Source organism: Xiphophorus couchianus, chromosome 14 (genome assembly GCF_001444195.1).
Source record: "Xiphophorus couchianus chromosome 14, X_couchianus-1.0, whole genome shotgun sequence".
NCBI lineage: Eukaryota > Metazoa > Chordata > Actinopteri > Cyprinodontiformes > Poeciliidae > Xiphophorus > Xiphophorus couchianus.
The window spans coordinates 4162620-4181634 of record NC_040241.1 but is presented as its reverse complement, the minus strand read 5'-3'; the positions used below and the strand labels follow the sequence as shown (position 1 = coordinate 4181634).

At 39.2% G+C, this 19015-nt stretch overlaps 1 protein-coding gene and 1 long non-coding RNA gene across 2 annotated transcripts in view; both read right to left on the bottom strand.

The window, feature by feature from the left end:
- adam19a (ADAM metallopeptidase domain 19a) overlaps positions 1 to 19015 on the bottom strand; it is a 163365-nt gene that overhangs the window by 52679 nt on the left and 91671 nt on the right. The gene's annotated exons all lie outside the window — the stretch shown is intronic.
- Positions 295 to 8408, bottom strand: LOC114157544 (uncharacterized). Its single transcript, XR_003598187.1, has 2 exons — positions 6358 to 8408; positions 295 to 5533 (listed from the first exon to the last, which is right to left on the bottom strand). It is a non-coding gene; the product is annotated as an uncharacterized LOC114157544 (long non-coding RNA).

Here is a 19015-nt window from a genome sequence, read left to right as displayed (position 1 = left end):
AGACTAAACTTAAAACTTTCTTATTAGATAAAGTTTATAGTTAGACTGGATTAGATTTTCCTGAGTTATTTCTGAGGACAAACTGACAACCTTTCATAACTCTGCTAGTTTTTCCTACTACTCACTAATTATCTGTATCTGCTTATATCGGTGACATTAAATTTATGTTCTTCGTTTTCCCCTCATCCTATAAGGTGCATCTGGTTGTATTTCTGTTTAGGTTTGAAACATTACTTGAGGAGACTCTGAGCTAAGCTTCTGTTGATGATAATTCAACACCCTGTTTTTTTTTATTGTTTAAACACATCTCTATTCTGGAAACAACATCTAGAGACTGCAGTTTCCTGTTGTTCCGGTATATTGCTGCTAGGGGTTTTTCCCATTAAAGGGGAGTTCTCTTTCCCACTGTTCCTATGTGCTTATTTAGGAGCAGTGATTGCTGCAAAGCAATTGTTTCAATGCAGTCGTCTGGATTGTCTTAGACAGACAACCTTTTACCAGTAGAGATAATAAACTGAACTTGACTACAATTCTTTTATAACCAGGAATGATGTGGAGTGCAGGTAACTGACTGTATGATTGGACTGAATGGAATAAATATTTCTCTAAATAAATGTGAACAAATGAATAATTCTAGATCCACAACTGCTTATCCTTGTAGGTCATGGGGGCAGGAGCCTGTTTCTGTCACTGAGTAATCAATCACCCATCATGACACACAGGAAAACACACACCTCCATCTAAAGGCAATGAGAAACCAATCAACGTGTTAAAATGTGTTTTATAGAGGAGCTGCTATTTACCAGTTGTGGTTTATAATTAACTGCTTATAAAACAGAGTTGAGAATATCTTAATATATATTATTTATTGTATTTATAGATTATCTCATCATGATATAGATTATTTCATCTTTGGTATATCTATATTATAAACGTTATCTCTTCTGGTTATACTTGCATTAATAATATTTAATACACTAGATGGAGTAGCTTGTCAACTAATAAGCAATTCCCCTTTAGGGATCAATAAAGTCTATTCTATTCTATTCTATTTGTGAGCTGCATGACTGATAAATAAACAGTATTAATGGGAAATAGACAATTTGTTTGACAAATTGTCTGTTTTTACGCCAACGTAATAAATTTATATATTTAGTTCTTTATTAATCATAGCTTCTCTTGAAAAAAGTTTAACTTAATGAGTATTTTCCATTATAAATCATATCTTATAAAAAGACAGCTGTTCCCATCTCAGAACAGTATGCAGATGGAGATGATGCTTTAGTAGTAAAGAGAATGTCAACGAGGCCTGAAATGAACATTGTGATGAATACTGTTGATAGAAGGGCTGGGGTCATTAGTTCATAGCAGGTCCTGTAGTTCTCAGGTTGATGCAAGTTCTTCACATGTAGAAAAGTTTTTTATAGAGATCTTTACATTTATCTACAGGAGAATGCTTCTTATAACTCCATCAAGCTTCACATGTCAATAGCATTGACCATACCTGCCTTAGACAAATCATGCTCCATCTGTCAATGTCTTCCACTTTATCTAAGGTCGAGTCCCACACATCCCTCTCCTCTATCGACACTCTCCAGCCAAACCTTTGGTATGCCAAGGTGTTCCCATGACAACAAGGGACATCCTGGTCAGAAACCTGAATGATGGAGCTGACCATCCTAACTCAGCTACTCAGCTGCACAGGGTGCAAAGAATAGTGCACCTTGAGTAGCAATTGATGACAGTACAATCTGTCAATACCAATAGTCCTGTCAGTGGATCATGTTCTACCATGTCAGTGTTTGCAGTGCACCACAGGAAGTGTTGGCCACAGTTCTAGCTACATAGGACTGTTCTGTGCTAACAAGCTCAATGCAAATTAAACAGAACTCACTTTCAGTGGATGGACTACCGCAATGCGTGAGCATTGAAGCAAGCAATACGGAGCGCACTCTGTATGCATACTCTCGACTGGTCATATTTATTAGGATCATTCCAGTGTGGTGAGAAATTTTACATGCATCAGTTCTCACCAATGACGTACATTGAGCATGTGAACTGAAGCGCGGTGAAACCGAATCTGAGCTATAGGTAGGTTAGCTTTAGCTGCAGAGTTGGTGACTCTTCCACAACACAGAGCACTGGTCAGCAGCCAGCCACAAACAGTCTGTCTGCAGACAGCCATGTTCTGTGACATGGACGATGTAAATCTCCCTTTACTGTTAGCAGATTACTTAAATGCATTGTGCTCACAAATCTTTAATGTTACTCTTTGAACAAGTTATGTCCATTTCAACAAGGCCTAGTGAATGACAGTTGCTACGCAAATACAATTCCTATTGGAGTTGTCCTCTGATTACACTATTGAGCAACACTTCTACATAACATAATTTTTTTTAAAACACAGGTTGAAAGTAAAATGTTTATTCTGGTTGTGAGAACATAAAGAGTTCATAGAATAAAATCCAGTTTGGCTTTTTTAAGCTTCCATGCTTGACTAGTGCTAAAGTGTTCACTTTGTTCAATCAACCACTAAAGTCATCTGTTTTCAAAACTTACAACATTTTTTTAGAATCTGTAATAAGTAAACAATGATCTAGGTCAGTTTGATTTTGAATGGAAGCTGATTAAAAATGAAAGTACCGGAATCTATTTTATTATTTAACATGAGAATATGTGTAATAAAGTAGAGGCCTGTCCACATGTGCAGACCTGAAAAGGTGCAGTAAAACGTAGAAACCAAAATAATTATTTCAGTCAGACAGCTCATGTGTAAATATGTAATTACCCCTTTTTTAAGATTTTATCACTACATGACCATGCCATGGAGTGATAGGCTCATTTCTATCCTTGAACACAATTTCTGCATGCCAGGTCTTAAAGGAAGAGGGTCTGTCACAAATTGAATCACTAAACTTCTCTGTCCTATAAAAACCTAGAGGAAAAAACACTGACAGTCTTATACAGTACATTTATAAATTCTGTGTATTTCAAGAGTTTTGACATGCAATTAGTGTGGCAAAGTGTAAGACAGGTCATTTTGGATTTTTGTATAAACACTTCTCACCACACACAAAAGGTACAATAAAAAAGTCAGGAGGAGACATGGAAAATGTGAAATTTAGGAATCAATTTAAAACAGAAAATTGCCTGGCAACAGTGAGAACAGGTTTTCTCCAGGGTTTGTTCACATACCACCTATTTTAACTGGGAAAAACATCAAAGATCATATTTAGAGAAGTGAGTATCTATGAGTCACTCACCTCAGGAAGGTCTTCTATATATAACAACAGAGAAAGTAAAACATGAGTTTATTATAGATTTTATGGCTAAATATGTGGAGAAATAGACAAAAAAAAAGCCAGGTTCACATGCGTCATACTCAGAAGTCAATAGTAGTTTGAGCCAAACCAATGCTGAACAACACTTTGGCCCCTTTTAGATTATAAACACATGCAACTACTAACAGCACATTACTTTGTTCTGTTCCATCCTACAAATCACTCTTCTAAAATCATGTCCTTTGTCCAGACATCCAGCTGGGACTGATGGAGCAAAGGAAAACATTCACCAGAGAAGAATGAATCATTCCACATTTATCTGAGTAAACTTTGGATAGTGAACACATGTAGGCTATTTATCCACATGTCCAAAAATTCATGGTAGTCATATTACACCCCTACTGCAATGTGTTAAATAATTACATAGGTTTTAATGCGTTAAAAATTATAACACAATTAATCAAAATTAATCTTTTTTAGAACAACAGTGATGGATGACAGATGCTTCTTTTGGCTCAGGTTAATCTTTGCTTCAAAAATGTATCTGACTGGATGAAGAAAAAGAGTATGTTGTGTTCAAGTTGTGCTAAAAGTTGTTAACCTGTCAGTAAAGCTATTCAAGCCTAAAATAACATCTCAATGCTAAACATGTAGCAGCAGCACAGACGTCTCCAAAGCTAATGTCAGTGTCCACAGTCCAGATTTTGGGCTAAATCTTTTCATTGTTGTCCATAAAACATCTTTGACATCCTCTGGACCCTTGCAAGCTAAAAGCACTAAGTTTTTGTATAGTTTCCTAGTCACAACGAACAGGTCCTAAAAGCTAAAGGGGGCTAAGTGTAAAATGCAGTTGTGTTAATCTCTATTATCAATGTTATTTTTCTGTTTCAAGCAGTAGTTATCGCAATAAAGCGCCTGGGTCTTCTTGAACATACCTCTAACATGTTGCTTCCTTTTGTTAGGAGTTTTTACTTAAAACTTTCTTGTTTTCTGTGGATGAAGCAAACTTAATGAGCCTTCACAACATTGTGCTGGTATTCAATACACTCTGCCCCCAGGTAGTGGACAAAGAATCAATCAGTATTTTTACTTGTATGCTTAAACTGCTTAAATGAGAGAGAAAGCTAAGAATGCAATAAAAAAAATAATGGCCACTCTGGTAAACGGTTGTTCAGTTTAACAATTACAGTGTTAAACTTCTTTTATATTATTTTCATCCCTATCTTTTAAAACTGGCAAATGTTTTTCTACCTTTCAAGATTGTGGGAGCCCAGCAACTTGATTATTGATGTTGCTTAGCTGGGAGAAAAGCCTCACAGCAACAATTGCTGAGAGTTTAAATAAAAATTATTTGTAACACTTTTCTGACATTTAACCAATTTAAAAACATGTTCATGAGCAATTCTCATTATATCAATCATATCATTTGGATCTGTTGATTGATCAAACTTCTATTCCCACATAATCCTGGGGCCCTGCGATGGACTGGCGACCTGTTAAGGGTGTACCCTGCCTCTCGCTTGAAAAGTTCGCTGGAGATAGGCACCAACACCTCTCCCAACCGCACTAGGGACAAGGGTGTTAGAAAATGGATGGATGGATGGAATCCTGGGGCCTATGACCAGTGATTGATGAGCAAGAAGTGGTGTACAGGTCAACAGTCCGTCACAGAGACACAGGACAAACAATCATGGACACACAGATAATTAACCCAACTAGCATCTGGAATGATCATCAATCAAAATACTGCACCAACCTTCAGACATCGCAAAGTAAAATAGGAAGATTTACAAAAAAACAAAAAACTTTACACAATATTTGAATTTTGTACCTTAAGAAGCCTTTTATTGTTAAATGGGACCAGCATTACATCGCTTGTTTTAAGACTGATTACTTCATTGGGATTTAATTGAAGTGCAAAATATTCACATTGTTTATTTCAATTGTATTTCAATGTGCCTTTTTAAGATTCTATAGTTAGTGGTTCAGTAACTGATAACACATGATTATCTAGTCATATTTTTGAATTGTTTTTAACTGGTGGACGGCTGGTGGACCACTGGTAGGTGCTGGTGGACCAGTGGGAGACAGTGGTGGGATGCTGACTCTACCATGAGGCTCAGCAGGTTTGTTGAGGAAAACCCTGAGTCCCTTGACATTGGGGCTCGTACGTATACCTTAATGTAATTTTTCCATCACAACCTGTTAAGTCTGGATGAAATTATTTTCTACCAAACAGGAATTCCTAAAAACTCAAGTTCTATTATTTGGTCAGAAACTTCAGACTACAAATCCAGATCAGATTCTTGGTTCTTTAGCTCGCTCTTATCAGACCTCTGCTAGGAATCTTGGTTTCACTTTTGACAGCTCTCTAAAGCTACATAAACAAGTTAGTTCTGTCGTTAAATCGAGTTTTTACCACCTTCGGCTTTTAGCAAAAGTTAAATCTTATTTCGGTTTTAAGGACTTTGAAAGACTTATCCATGCCTTCATAACAACTCGACTGGATTACTGCAACTCTTTATATAGAGGGATGGAAAAATCACAGATTCAGCGACTTCAAATGATCCATAACGCAGCAGCACGGCTTCTCACAGGAACCAGGAAGCATGACCACATAAGGCCAACTCTGGCATCTTTACACTGGCTGCCTGTCTTTTATCGAATAGATTTTAAGATTCTTTTGTTAACTTTTAAAGTTTTAAATGGGTTAGCCCCCCCTTATCTTCGGGACCTTTTAAATCTCCAGTCTGTGTCCAGAACGCTACGATCAAATAATCAGTTATTACTTACAGTTCCTCGAACTCGACTTAAGAGGAAAGGAGATCGAGCTTTTTCTGTTGCTGCTCCTGTTTTATGGAATAACTTACCTTTCCAGATTAGATCTGCCCACAGCCTGGACCATTTTAAATCGCTTCTTAAAACTCACTTTTACTCTCTGGCATTTAAATGATGTGTGTTCTGTTTTGTCATTTGTGTTGTTGTTTTTGTGTTGTTGTTTTGTACAGCACTTTGGTGCAGTCTTGTCTGCTGTAAGGTGCTATATAAATAAATTTGACATTGACATTGACAAAACATAGTTGCATTTCTGAGATCCATCCTCTGTATACATGAGCTTGTCCTTGCAGGGTCCCAGCATGGGCTAATGTTGCTTATCTACAGCGGCTATTGGGCAAGAGAAGTACAATCTTGAGGAGAGAGTCCATTACAAGATTTCTGAAATATTTATTATAATATATTTTTTCTAGATTTTGTAAAAACAGTTTCTGAAAGCCTACCTCAGGTCAAACCCAGTCTGTGTGAATTTAAACCTAATCGGTTTAGATCTACAGAAAGAGGCTGCTGAAGTACATAACGACAGATTTAGAGGGACAGGAAACACGAAAATAGGAAGCTATGCTTTCAGTGCACCATAAATTCTATTGCAGATATGAGGGAAGTGAGAAGTGCTCAAAAGGTGTTATTTCTTTTTTCTTATCACTTGCTGCTCAGCTGCTGTTTGTTTCTTCATGTTTGCATTGATGCAGAGCTGCAGAAATGTCAAGTAAAATCCCCATCATTAGAACAACATCCGCCCTAAAAACATCTCTTCATCGCTACGTTGCTTGACTTCACCATAGTTTATGGAACAAAGGTCCCTTTTCTCTGAAACAGTTGAAACATGTTACTAACCACAACCCCCAACACCACTGCTGATAAAACATCTGATGCTGTTAATTACTGTACTTACAAAGTAAAAAAAGCAATGCTGAAACATTATTCCAGAATACTTTTCACTCAGCAATTTTGTTTTGTTAAAAAACAACAAAGGTGAGGAAATTTGTCTTTGTTTGATTATGTCTTTGTTGTATCAATGTCTCTTAGCATATAATCTCATAATGATGCAGAGTTTTGAGTGATGCAACATTTGTAAAGAAACTGCATGTGTGGATTGAGCAGCAGAGGTGACTATGTGGGTTGCTGCTATGAAAAACAGTTTATTCTGTTATTGGCTGTTGCTTTATGCTGTTTATTGCAATGAAAACTCCCAGAGAACTACAAAATCCTGGCACCCCCACTTCAGGGGGTCACCAGCTTGGTCACACAGTGCTATGGGACATCATAAGTCTGCCAATGTGGTTGGGTTGGTCACTCTGGTAGGAACATGAAACCTAGGCTGACCCCACAGCGGTTCAACAGAGGTGGGGTCAGGACTGCAGGCAGGAGATAGTGACTAATAAGCCACGATCTGTAGGTTGATAAGAGTGGAAGTTTGGAATTACCATTGGTGGCAGAATTTGATCTTGTTAACAAGCAATGCTGTTACTCTGTTGTGCTTGTGGAATATACAACGCTGAAACAATACAACAGAAATATAACTGTATATGAATTGTTGAAGGGTGCACTTCAATTTACACTAGATTTTCTATGCACATATTCAATCTTTATAATCTAATGAAGAAACCTGAATCAAACATTATGTTCAAATTACAGTACAGCTTTAGAAACATGCAACATATAAGACAACAGGTACACTAAAAAGCATCCCTGTTTAGAGTGTTTGATCAGTTCATTTATGTTGGGGCATTTGGCTTGTCACAGAAACATGGCTGTAACCAACCGATCTGAAATCGGTGAAGAAAAAGTGCAGCCTCTGATTGAAGACACTCTACTGTAGGACAGTCTGATGAGGACACTCAGGCATGTCCTCAAAGTTCATAAAGAAAAGAATCCTTCTTTGCACAGTCATCTCCATGAGTTCCAGACCATTCCTCAGAACAGAACCAGTCTTCTTTATCAGCTTGTTGAGGCTTTCACATCTTTTTTTCTGATGCTGCTACCCCTACAGATAATGACAAAAACCTTACATTCTCTACAACAGACTTGTAGAAACCTGCAGAATCTTGTTGCAAACACCAAAGAAACTCAAGAAATAAAATCTTCTCTGCCGCTTCTTTTTTCCTGCTGCTTTACTGTTAACAGACTGTCTCCAGTCCAGTCTGTTATCCAGGTGATGACCAAGGCATTTATACGCCTTCATTTACCGTACTCTCCCATGCTGATAATGTGCAGTTATGAACATTACCAGTTAGATAATGTTTTAAATGTACAGTTGTATTTTGGTATATTTACCGGCTGGAAGTGAACATTCACTCAGTTGCTGTTGAGTATGGGAGACTACAAATGCAAGATAGTGGATAACGGATTCTAAATAGTTGGAGTGCAGCAAGAAGGGTTTGCACAGCTGTGTGCATTTTTACATTTCAAGCTTACAAAGTTAAGCATAGTGATTAATTGTGATTAATCACTCAAGTTCCTGCTGTCTGGATGTTCTTACCCACACATTTCTTTAAGAAAGTCCTGCCTGTCATTGCTAATGATCTGATAGAAATAGTAAACTCATCTCTTGCTCTCATCAGGTATTTTCCCCCAGGCTTTGAAAACAGAAGTCATCAAACCACGGATAAAAACACTGCTGCTCGCGTTCTCACTAAAACCAGAAAGATAGAGCACCTAACACCAGTTTTAAAGTCCCTACACTTGGTTGCCTGTAGCACAAAGAATAGACTTTAAAATACTGTTAGTTTATAAATCACTGAACAGCTTTGCCCCACAATACCCCACAAACCTCCAGGACTCTGAAATCCTGTTCTTGCTCATTTTGTCCTGCTACATCTACACATGTCTCCTGCAGACACACAGGTGGAAGGAGAAGACTATGGGAGAACTGAATCACGATCTTAAGTATCAAGGCCTTGCCTAAAGACCAAGCCCAGAAGATTATATAATCCCTGTAACAAGTGTTGCCTATATACATTATGACCTAAAACAAAAATCAACTCTATTTTAGGCATAACAAACAACAATAATCAGGTAACATTCCAAAAATAATGTTGTCTTCCATTGACCTAAATAAGAGGCAAATATTTCAGTCTTACATAGAAAACTCCCAGAGAACTGGTGGAATATTTTCTACAATTTGAACCAATCCATCAAATCTATGATTCTGTGGATAAAGCAAACATTTAACAGGATTCTTTGGAGAGCACTGATCAAGGTCATTTCTGTCAGCATCTGGACACCATGGCAATCTTCTGAAAAATGTCTGAGAGTTCATTCAAAGGTTATTACAAAGCAATTTTACAAAGTAGTGAAGATGTCACCTTTGTACCAGTGCTAACAGCCAGAAAATGAGTACATAGTATAATCCGTTCCACAAGATCTGTGAATCAGCCATCAAAACAACCATAATAAAGCACAATACAGAGCCTGGCTGGAGAAATCACTGTCATACAAAATAATTGATTTTTGAGTGTGGCTGAATTTTATATGATGCTACATTTTCCAATGCTCTTTCAACACAACTCAAGTATGACCTGATGTTTACCAACATCAAGTTTATTTCTGATAGTCGTTAAAAAAGCATAGCAACAGAAAACAGGAAAGAAATGTGAGCCTCAATGTGTCTACCATAATTTCTTATAAGACACCATTTTAAAATAAAGCTAGAGATCCAAGAAATCCAAGTGGAGTCCCCTACGCTGTTCATCTTCTTAGTTTTTAAGTTATTTTTATTTTCAGATTTAGGTTCAAAAAAGAGGAGGGAACAACGTGCTGTGGCTGTTTTTTTTAAACTGCAGGCTGTAAAAGAGAGATGGAAAAGCTTCAAGAGAAATTTTTGTGTCTTTAAATCAAGATTTTTGTTGTCCTTTTTTAATCCATTTTTTCTGAGCTGCAGAGTTCAAAGCATTTAAAATCATGATGACAGCTGACAGAATTTTTCTGCTGTGCTTTGGAGCTGCAGATTACAGCTGTGGGGAGAGGCCAGTTTATCTCCTCCTGCTGTGCCCTCTGTATGGGCCTTAGGGACTGTAGAAAGGAGCAGCAATGGGTTTTGGTGTTTGTCCTTTTTAAATATTTTCTCTTCACACTAATTTTCAGCGAGTAATTGTTTACCAGGTCCTCTGTATGAACCAAAGTGTACAATAAGGGGCTGGTTTTTATCAGGCTAACAAAACAACCCGCAAGAAAACTAACGTTCAATTAAAGCTGACTCCAAAGAGCTGGTGTGAATGCCACCATAATACGCAATATCAGCCAGTAAATTTGCTCAGCCCAGCTGGAAGTGAAAATTAAGAATATTTAAGTCTTTGTAAATCAGTGTTCTAATATATTTCCATAAACAACTTGAGTTAGAAACTAGAGCACTTTGCAACATATGCTCTCATTCTGTGTTAGAATTTCCAAGCAGCAGCACAAACAGCAGCTTTTTGACTGAACCTCTTCTTTCACTTGCTCCTTATTTCCCTTCATCATTTCTGAAGCATCTTCTATTTTAACATGATCCAATTCAAACTCAAAGGTCTGAGCGTTACTCATGGCATGAAAATGACTGTTCCAGTGAAACAGAACTAGAGCCATCTAGCACCATTGCACCTTGCATACGTCACCTACCCAGGATTCACTGCAGTGTTAAAAACATGGTGATGTCCATGTGACTACATTTTATTTAAATTTATATTAAAAAAACAGCCTAAAGTATTTTTACTATATTGTTATATCTGAAATGAATGTTTCTAAAATATTCTGTTGTGACAACTAGTCATGGATCTGTTTCAGCCTTTTCTAACTAAAGGTGCAACTACTAGGCATAAGGACATGTTTGATCCTCTAAATGCAGATGTGTAACTATCAAAACAAGAAAGTGGAATTTTAACTCAACCAATTAGGCTACTTCATAAAACAAGTCACTACATTTGATTGAGTATGAAAATCTTTTTTCATATTGACCAACAAATCACAATCAACCCTAGAGCAGAACCAGTAAAAACAAGGTGGATTAAAACTCTGTCCCCTATCATGAGAAACATGATAGGGGACAGGGGACATCATTTATTATTGTAGGGTTGGAATGTGTTATTACTTTTGTTAGGCTGTCAAAATAGCTCAGAGAATTGATCTGAGGTAAAATCAGCTGAATAATGTCTTGTGTCTACACACCATCGGTGGGCAGCCCATCTGTAGAAGTAGTTCCAGAAAACAGGTCAAAGCAGGTCCAATATGTCAATTCAGAAAGATGGACAGAAAAGCCTTAATTTTCAGAAGCTGTTTTTTGTTGGTGAAAATGGGACAGGAAGAGAAGCTGGATGAGACTACTGTAATATTTGCTTATACCAGTGTATTTATGCATCGTTCATCATCATTAGTTTTTCAGCAAGACAGGAATAAAGTAGTCTGATGAGATCAAGAGATTATTCTGCTATGTCTAATTTAGTATGAATTATGGTGTGTACAGCCACCGAAAGCTGTGTAGAAGTTTAAACAAGGATCTACCAATCAGAAACATGAGGATTCTGATTAAATAGGATATAAACTAAATGATTATAAACCATAATCACTCTGAGCTCAAAATAGTTTTTTTCCCCTCAAACAAAGGGAAAAGATATCATGAGAAAACATCTATTTCCTAAAAGGAGATACTTTTTCAATTACCACAAAATTATTTATAGCAGGGAACAACTTTTTATAGAAGAAATATTTGGTTTTGTTCTCTGTAGCTAAAAGTGAGAGCAAACTGTGGCTCTCTGAAGGAGAGCCACAGTTTGAGGCTCCAGGAAACACTAACCCTTTCCTGGATTAGTGTTAATTAATGTTAGATTGTGTAACCTTGAAGACATTATCATCAGTGACTTTATATCAATCATCTACATCTTTCAGTGTAAAACAATATGCATTTCTAGTGTTTACAGCCTTAATAGTCACTGCCTATGCTATACAAACCAAAACAGGCATAAAAACAAAAACTTTTCTAAATTCAATTTAGGTCTTTTGTAAACCGAAGGAGTCTTTGATCACACCAAATGGGCTCCGGAGAGGGAGACTCCAAACAAAACAGATGGTGAACACCGAGGATCCTTCTTTCATGACTAAAACCTAAGTTTTAGCAGAAGTAGCAAAGATCATTTAGAAAAATCTCAAAATTCCTCTTCCCCTCCTTATTTGCTGCCTTGAATATAATAAACCTTCACAACACCTTGAATCAGCTGCAGTTGCCATTATATGGCGTTGTGATTTTAGCATGTCATCGAATGTGCAGGTGTTTTTGACTCTTATCTTATAAACAATAATCCATTTACGTCTCCCATGAACAAAGTGGTCATCTAACACCTTTTTTGTTTGTTTGTTTTTATTGGCTCTAGTGGCCCTTATTTGAGAGTGATCAGACAGGAAATTGGGTAATGAGAGCAGGAAGACATGCAGCAGGGGTCAACAGGCCGGGTCTTGAACCTGTGACATCTGCGTAGAGGATTAAAGCCTCCATACATGGGTTGTGCTTTGTCCCTGTGTCACCACAGCACCTCCATGTAACACGCATTTATACCTGATCAGAAATTGTGGTAAACTGAGCAGGTCAACACACAGCACAATTCTATCTGCAGTTGTTTTTGTTCATTCTGCGCATGTGAGCTTTCAGACCTGCAGAGAACTTCATACCTCTGCGGGGAAGCTACAGAAAAGTTTCACTCTGAAATCTGAAACCCGGTTTCACAAAGTGCCGGTGTGAGAGACTCCAGTCACTGGTGTCATGTAGAAGAGTTACTGGATCGCAACCAAAAATGTCATTAAAGAGTGGCTCAGTGTGAACTGTTAAAGAGAAAATTCACTATACTATTTATTTTTAGCACATTATCACTGCTAAGAGGATGTAGGGTAAACTGTACATCTCTGTGAGGAACATAGCTGTGAAGCTAAATATAGTATGAACAAGTTTCCATGCATGTGCATGTGGCTCACAGACACATTGAGATCCATACAAACCTTAAGAAATAGTGAGAGAGCACCTGCTTTCACATCCAGACACCAAACAATGCTTCAAGACGGCAAAGAGAACCTGACGTTAACTCTTCTCCTGCTGCCACTCAAGTCCTCACTGTGGGAGATTCTCCTCTAGGGATGTGTTCTCACAGTACGAATCACCGGAGCAATGTCAGGTTGCAAGAACAACGCTGCACTTTATTATTAACAACAAGCTGAATAGCACATTATGCGCTGTCTTAAATGATCACTGGCCATCAGTTTTGACTCTTATTGCTGCTGAGGCATGTTGGTAATCTCTGCCAGAAGACAACACTACAAGCTGTAATCATTTTCATTTACTCCTGGATAAAACTTAGCACATTTCAAGGCTGCAGTAAATAAAGCTTGACTAGTTTGACCCAGAACCCTATAGAGAGAGATGAAATACAGTAGTAATGTTCTTATATCACGTTCACATGATAAGCATTGCTTAAGTGTCTCAAAGGGCCCAGATTATCGTGCCGATAACACATTTATCGTGCCGATAAAAAAGTGTGTAAAAAACACACTTTTTTACACAGTGTGTTTAGAGGTTACCAACGCCTCGATCCTAGAAGCTTTCTAAGAGTCACCTGTGCTAAGATGATAAACATTTGACTAATGTAGGGGCCTCAAAGCTCCCTTTTCTTTTTCTTCCATTCTGTTTATTGCAGCTAATGAACGGAGAAACAAGCTATTCAATTTTTATATATATTATTATATATTGCTGCAAAATACACACCAAGTCCACTGCAATTTAAATTAAATAAGGCTGACCATAAAAAAGGCTTTTGCTAAAGGGGGAAGAAAGGAGAGGAATGTAAAACAATCTTATCAAAAGAAAAATGGCTGAGTGTCTAACAAGGCTGAAAGAGAAAACCAGAAGGTGTAATTGAAAGATTGCTGTGTGTCTGAATTAAGCATTTTGTTCTGGTCTCCAGGAGTGCTGAGAGAAGACATTCATCACATCAGCAGGAAGAGCTGAAGGTGATAAGGCAGCAGCCAGGTGACCGGCGCTGGTATGGTGACTGCAAGGGAAAAACAAGTACTTTTATCATAATTACACTGTTCATGGGCCTGAGGTGGGAAGTTAATGGTTTCTGAAAGAAAGAGGGGAAAAAAAAAATCAATATTCAAGCAGCAGTTAATGTAATCACGAGTTTCTCCAGGTCCTCTCTCAGATATCTGGATAAACATAATTTTCTGGTCAGATGCCAGATTCTGCTTCAATCAAACACACAATAATTGCATCATGTGTTTCACTTTGCAGTGGAAAGAAAAATGTTTGCTGTTGCTCGACTGTTGTTTACTAAAACCACAATAATCAATATTTTTACATTAAAGGCCATAGTTATCAGACTTCTTTAAGACCGTGGAAAACATCTGGTGCCAGCCTGCTGCCTGCTCCTTTCTGCCAAACCCAGCAAGCTGAGCCTAGTTAAAGGTTTAGCCAATTTGTTTTACAGACGGGTATGAGAACTATTTCAGCTTGTTCCCAATATTTTTTCCAAAGCAATCTGGCAGGAACAGTCAGACCACTTCATAAAAGTAAAATGAAGGATGCAGGTTGGGAGTGGGAACCCTGGCTAGTAGGGGAGGATTCATACTGAAGCAGGAAGTCCCCCAGGTGTATGAAAGGAGTGAAAGCACATGAACCTTCTGTAATTACGTCGTCTGTTTGGCTTTGGGTGAATAAAGGAGAGCCTTAAAGGGGCAGTATAATGTAATCTCCAGGCACAAAGTGCCATTTTATAGCACAATCAACTAGCTATTTTACTGACAGTTGCTATAAAAATGCAACTGAATTATATATATAATTAAACACATATAATTTCTTTACTATATTTCCACTGAAACTGCACACAGAGCGTCTACAGTATGTTGCAATATGTCTGTATATGTGTAAATTTATGACAATTTATTATTTTCACAGCATTTTGTGTTTCAAAATTCTCCTAAGCATCTCTTTCTGTACCCATAGAGCCTATCGAGTTTTACTTGTGCTGTTGTAACAAACTAAATTTCGTGATGTTTGTTAAGATAACTCAAAAAAGTCCTAAATGTAGAAGGTGACCCAGACAGCTTCTGTGGTCCAGTAAGCACACTCCACAGGACACGGTCCGACTGGGGAAACCAGAACCCTCAGTGTTCACCACACCACTTCTAATTGGTCCCTTGGCCTGTTCATGGTCCGTCACCTCTATGATGTGCAGACAAACTCCTTGAGACTGTTCCAGGGTCAGAGTTAATGGCTGCAGCTGAAAACAAAGGTGTGGTGGCAGCTCAGGGTCGCTCTTTGTGCTGTCATCCATGGTCAGTTTTATATTAGCCATAGTTTAGCTTCAGTAGAATATTACAAGAATTAAATGTGGCCCAGTGAACCACATGCAAGTTAAATCAGAGGAGCTGAAATGAGTCGAGACAATGGTAAGAAACAACAAAGCAGCACAGCATTGTTTGACAATTAGCGGGTTTCCTGTAAACAGAGAATTGTTTCCATTTCTCTGTCATTCCAGGACATCCAGCAAAATTTGCTGGCAAATAAAAAGTTTTATTAGGAAAATTCCAAACCAACATCATGCAACATCACACTGCTTTGAACAGTTCAAAATAGTCACAACACTCTCATTAAACAGGAGTCTGTCACTGCTTAAGTGCTATAGTATTGGCATCCAGTCGATAAAAAAGAAAAAATAAATAAATCAGGAAAATTACTCTGAATGTTTTTACACTCTGTCAAGAAAACTGGTATGAGGTTTGAGATCTATCTAGGTACACACAGAAAAAGGTGCATGAAAGCCTGAAGGAAATAAAGCGATCTTGTGTTTTGATTTATAATGATTGAGTGTTTTGATAATGATTAAGTTGAACATGGATGAATACAATAGGTGTAATGACTGTATGTAAGTAATCACTGAATGATTCTGAAGTGTACGAATCATGATCTGTAATAACATGACAACAATGAAATGATTAAGGTTTGATGATTTATAATAAGTGAAAGAGGTGATTAATGCTTATGATTAATGCTTAAAATGATTAAGGTTTGATGATTTATAATAAGTGAAAGAGGTGATTAATGCTTATGATTAATGCTTAATGGAAATCAGCACATAGTTTTTAATATTTGACTGTGTTTAAAAGTTAATCAGAGAAAAGCACATAGGTTTTAATGTTAAAAAGAAAAAGGGAAAAAGCAGAAGGGGAACTTGTGAGTTCCTGCTGTCGCAAGCAGTTCTGAACAGATGGCCAGATGCACAGGATGGGTGGGGCGGTATGGTTGGCTAAGAACAACGCTGAGGGAAGGACGGTACTTTCCATCCTAGCCAGCAGACAGGAGGGGCCGAAACCACGTAAACTAACACTCCCCATACACATATATGGCAGAGAACTGTATATAAGCAGACGGAAAAGGAGAAGTTCTTGTTCTTTGTCTGCGGCACCGAAGTAGAGCTAACAGAAGAAGCAGATCGAGGAAAAACCAGTAGACCACACCCTGGAGCCACGGGAGAAAGCTGAAGCTTCGTGCCACCAAAGGGAGACAAGTTCCAATCGTCCAACCCGGGTTCCTGATTCGATCGTCGGTCTTACCTCAACCCAAACATTGCAACAGACTTGGAGAAAAGACAAAGGTCCCGGAGGGATAAAGAGTTGGGTTTTCAAAAGCAATTGAGCCCTCTCTACTTTGCTTCTATTCTAAAGAGGATTTTTCCACACAAAGGATAAAGACTCAGACCAAGGTTTTCGGACGTTCCTGTTGCCAAAGATCCACCACCAACTGGGTATGAGTCGAACTCGCTTCCTAAAAAGCTATCTCAGAATTTGCGACATAGGTTAGGGAAAGAGACAGGAGGGCATGATTGTACATGTTGATCTTATTACACTGCTCTTGACTTATATACAATTGATTATTGATTTGTATGTCACATATCCCTGCTTAAGCTTGCTTAATAAATTCTTACTCTAAAATTCTAATGAGGTTGGTGGACCTTGGAATTAATTGAGTCAATTAATCATTTTTCAGTTCTTTTAATAAAGGTAAACCTAAGGTACATGGTTCTAGTGGAAAAGGAGGCTTCATAATTTCCTTTGGCGAGAGTAAAATAATGACCCAGGGACTTACATCCAAGTCACTAAATTTAATCTAGCCGGTCCCAAGAGCAAGTTATATTTTAGAAAGCGAGCTACCGTTAACAGGAGTGGTTATTGGAATTATGCAGCTGTGAGGGCTACTCAGCTGACTGTTTCTTAACTGAAAAGGGTCGTAACTTCTGGATTGGAGGTAGTTAGAGCTAGACGAATCGCTTTCGACACCAGTTTAAATAGATTATCTCTTATAGATCTCTTTTAGGGTAATACCCAGGTCTTAGAGATTTTCCGGACCTGTTAGACAGAGAACTGGTCAGTAGTCAGCCCCGGGGGGTTGTGACGAAGTGGGCGGGGCTAGCTATTGTAGGATAACCGACATGGCGCCCAACGTGGGGCGGAGCCAAGTAGGCGGGCCCTAATAAACCAAGTCAGTAAAAACAGAAGTGTGATTCTGAATAGCTCACTTGGATGGTTAACTCTGAGGGAATAGAGTTAACGGTGACTGATAAGGCCGTCAGTCACAACCCTTGCAGTAACTGTATAGCATGCAGGTGAGGGAAAGCTTCTACTGAGGATAAGTGATAGTATCCAGACAGTGAAGCCAGTAGCCAATGCAGCCTGGACCCATCCCTACTCAAGAGCGCAAAGAGAGGCTTTGGGGGATAGGCAACTCGAAGACAAAGACAACTATGGATGACGAAGAAAGGGGGGAACTGGATCCCCTGCAAGAGCCAGCAAAGGGACAAGAGGCAAGCAACATCAGCCGGGATGGAGAGTCATCAATCCCATCTTTCCCAATCCACATTATCACAATTGCCTGTATCGTTGATATTACTCGGTGATGGATTGGATTCCTGGATTGAGATAATTAGGAGGGTTTTCTTTGAATCTCACTACACCATCAAAGAGGACATGGCACGGAACTTAATGAAGTACCTGGTGCAGACTCGGATATACTTTTGCACACAGCTTAAACATGGTCACCGACTGGGAGTCGTTAAATGCCCGATGAAGGTAACCAAGAAATCGGAGATCAGAGAATGGCTGGAATGGTTCGCTGAACTCCTTGAAGGATGGACGATTGGTGAGCTGCGGATGGTCTACAGCCCCTCCGAGAAATATGACAGCCTAGTGAAGACAGCTACATTGGAAGCGGGCATCGAAGGGATCCTGGTGAACCCTCTCGCCAGTGGGGTGCGCAAATACAAAGAATATGCCGAGGTTCTGCAGAGACTTTCGGCCTTCAAAGAGACCCGAGGAAAAGAGCAGGCCCCAGACAAAGCGGAATCGGAGGTGGCTGAGGCCCCCTCTCGACTGCCCAGCAGAGCCACAACACCGACAAACCAGCCGAAGCAAGCTCCGCAGGACCTGATAGACCTGACGGACAACGACGACAACATCCCAGCTCTACCGGGATCATCGCGAAATGACGAAATCCCCTCTGAACAGTCAGGAGAGGAAAATCATGAGGGATCGCTCATCGACGGCTTCACCAAGGAGCAGTTGGAGCAAGCGGCCAGGGACTGGTCCCCTCAACGGGATCTGGGGGTCGGGTTTCATCCCCGAGTCCACAGCACGGAGAGAAGGCAGCCACCGCCACCTACGGAGACTCCAGCGGGCGGCAGTTCCGACGAGGACGAGGAGGAATCGGATGAGGAGCTGTGGGACCCCGGCCGCCCTAAAAAGAAGACCCAAAAGTCGGATGTTTGGAGGAGCACCCGAGAGTTGGCCAAAATACCATCAGAGACCATCAGCTTAAGGCTGCAATCCGGGCTCATGATTTACCAGTTTATTGGAGGAATATGGGACCTTGAAGGTGACGGGCTGAT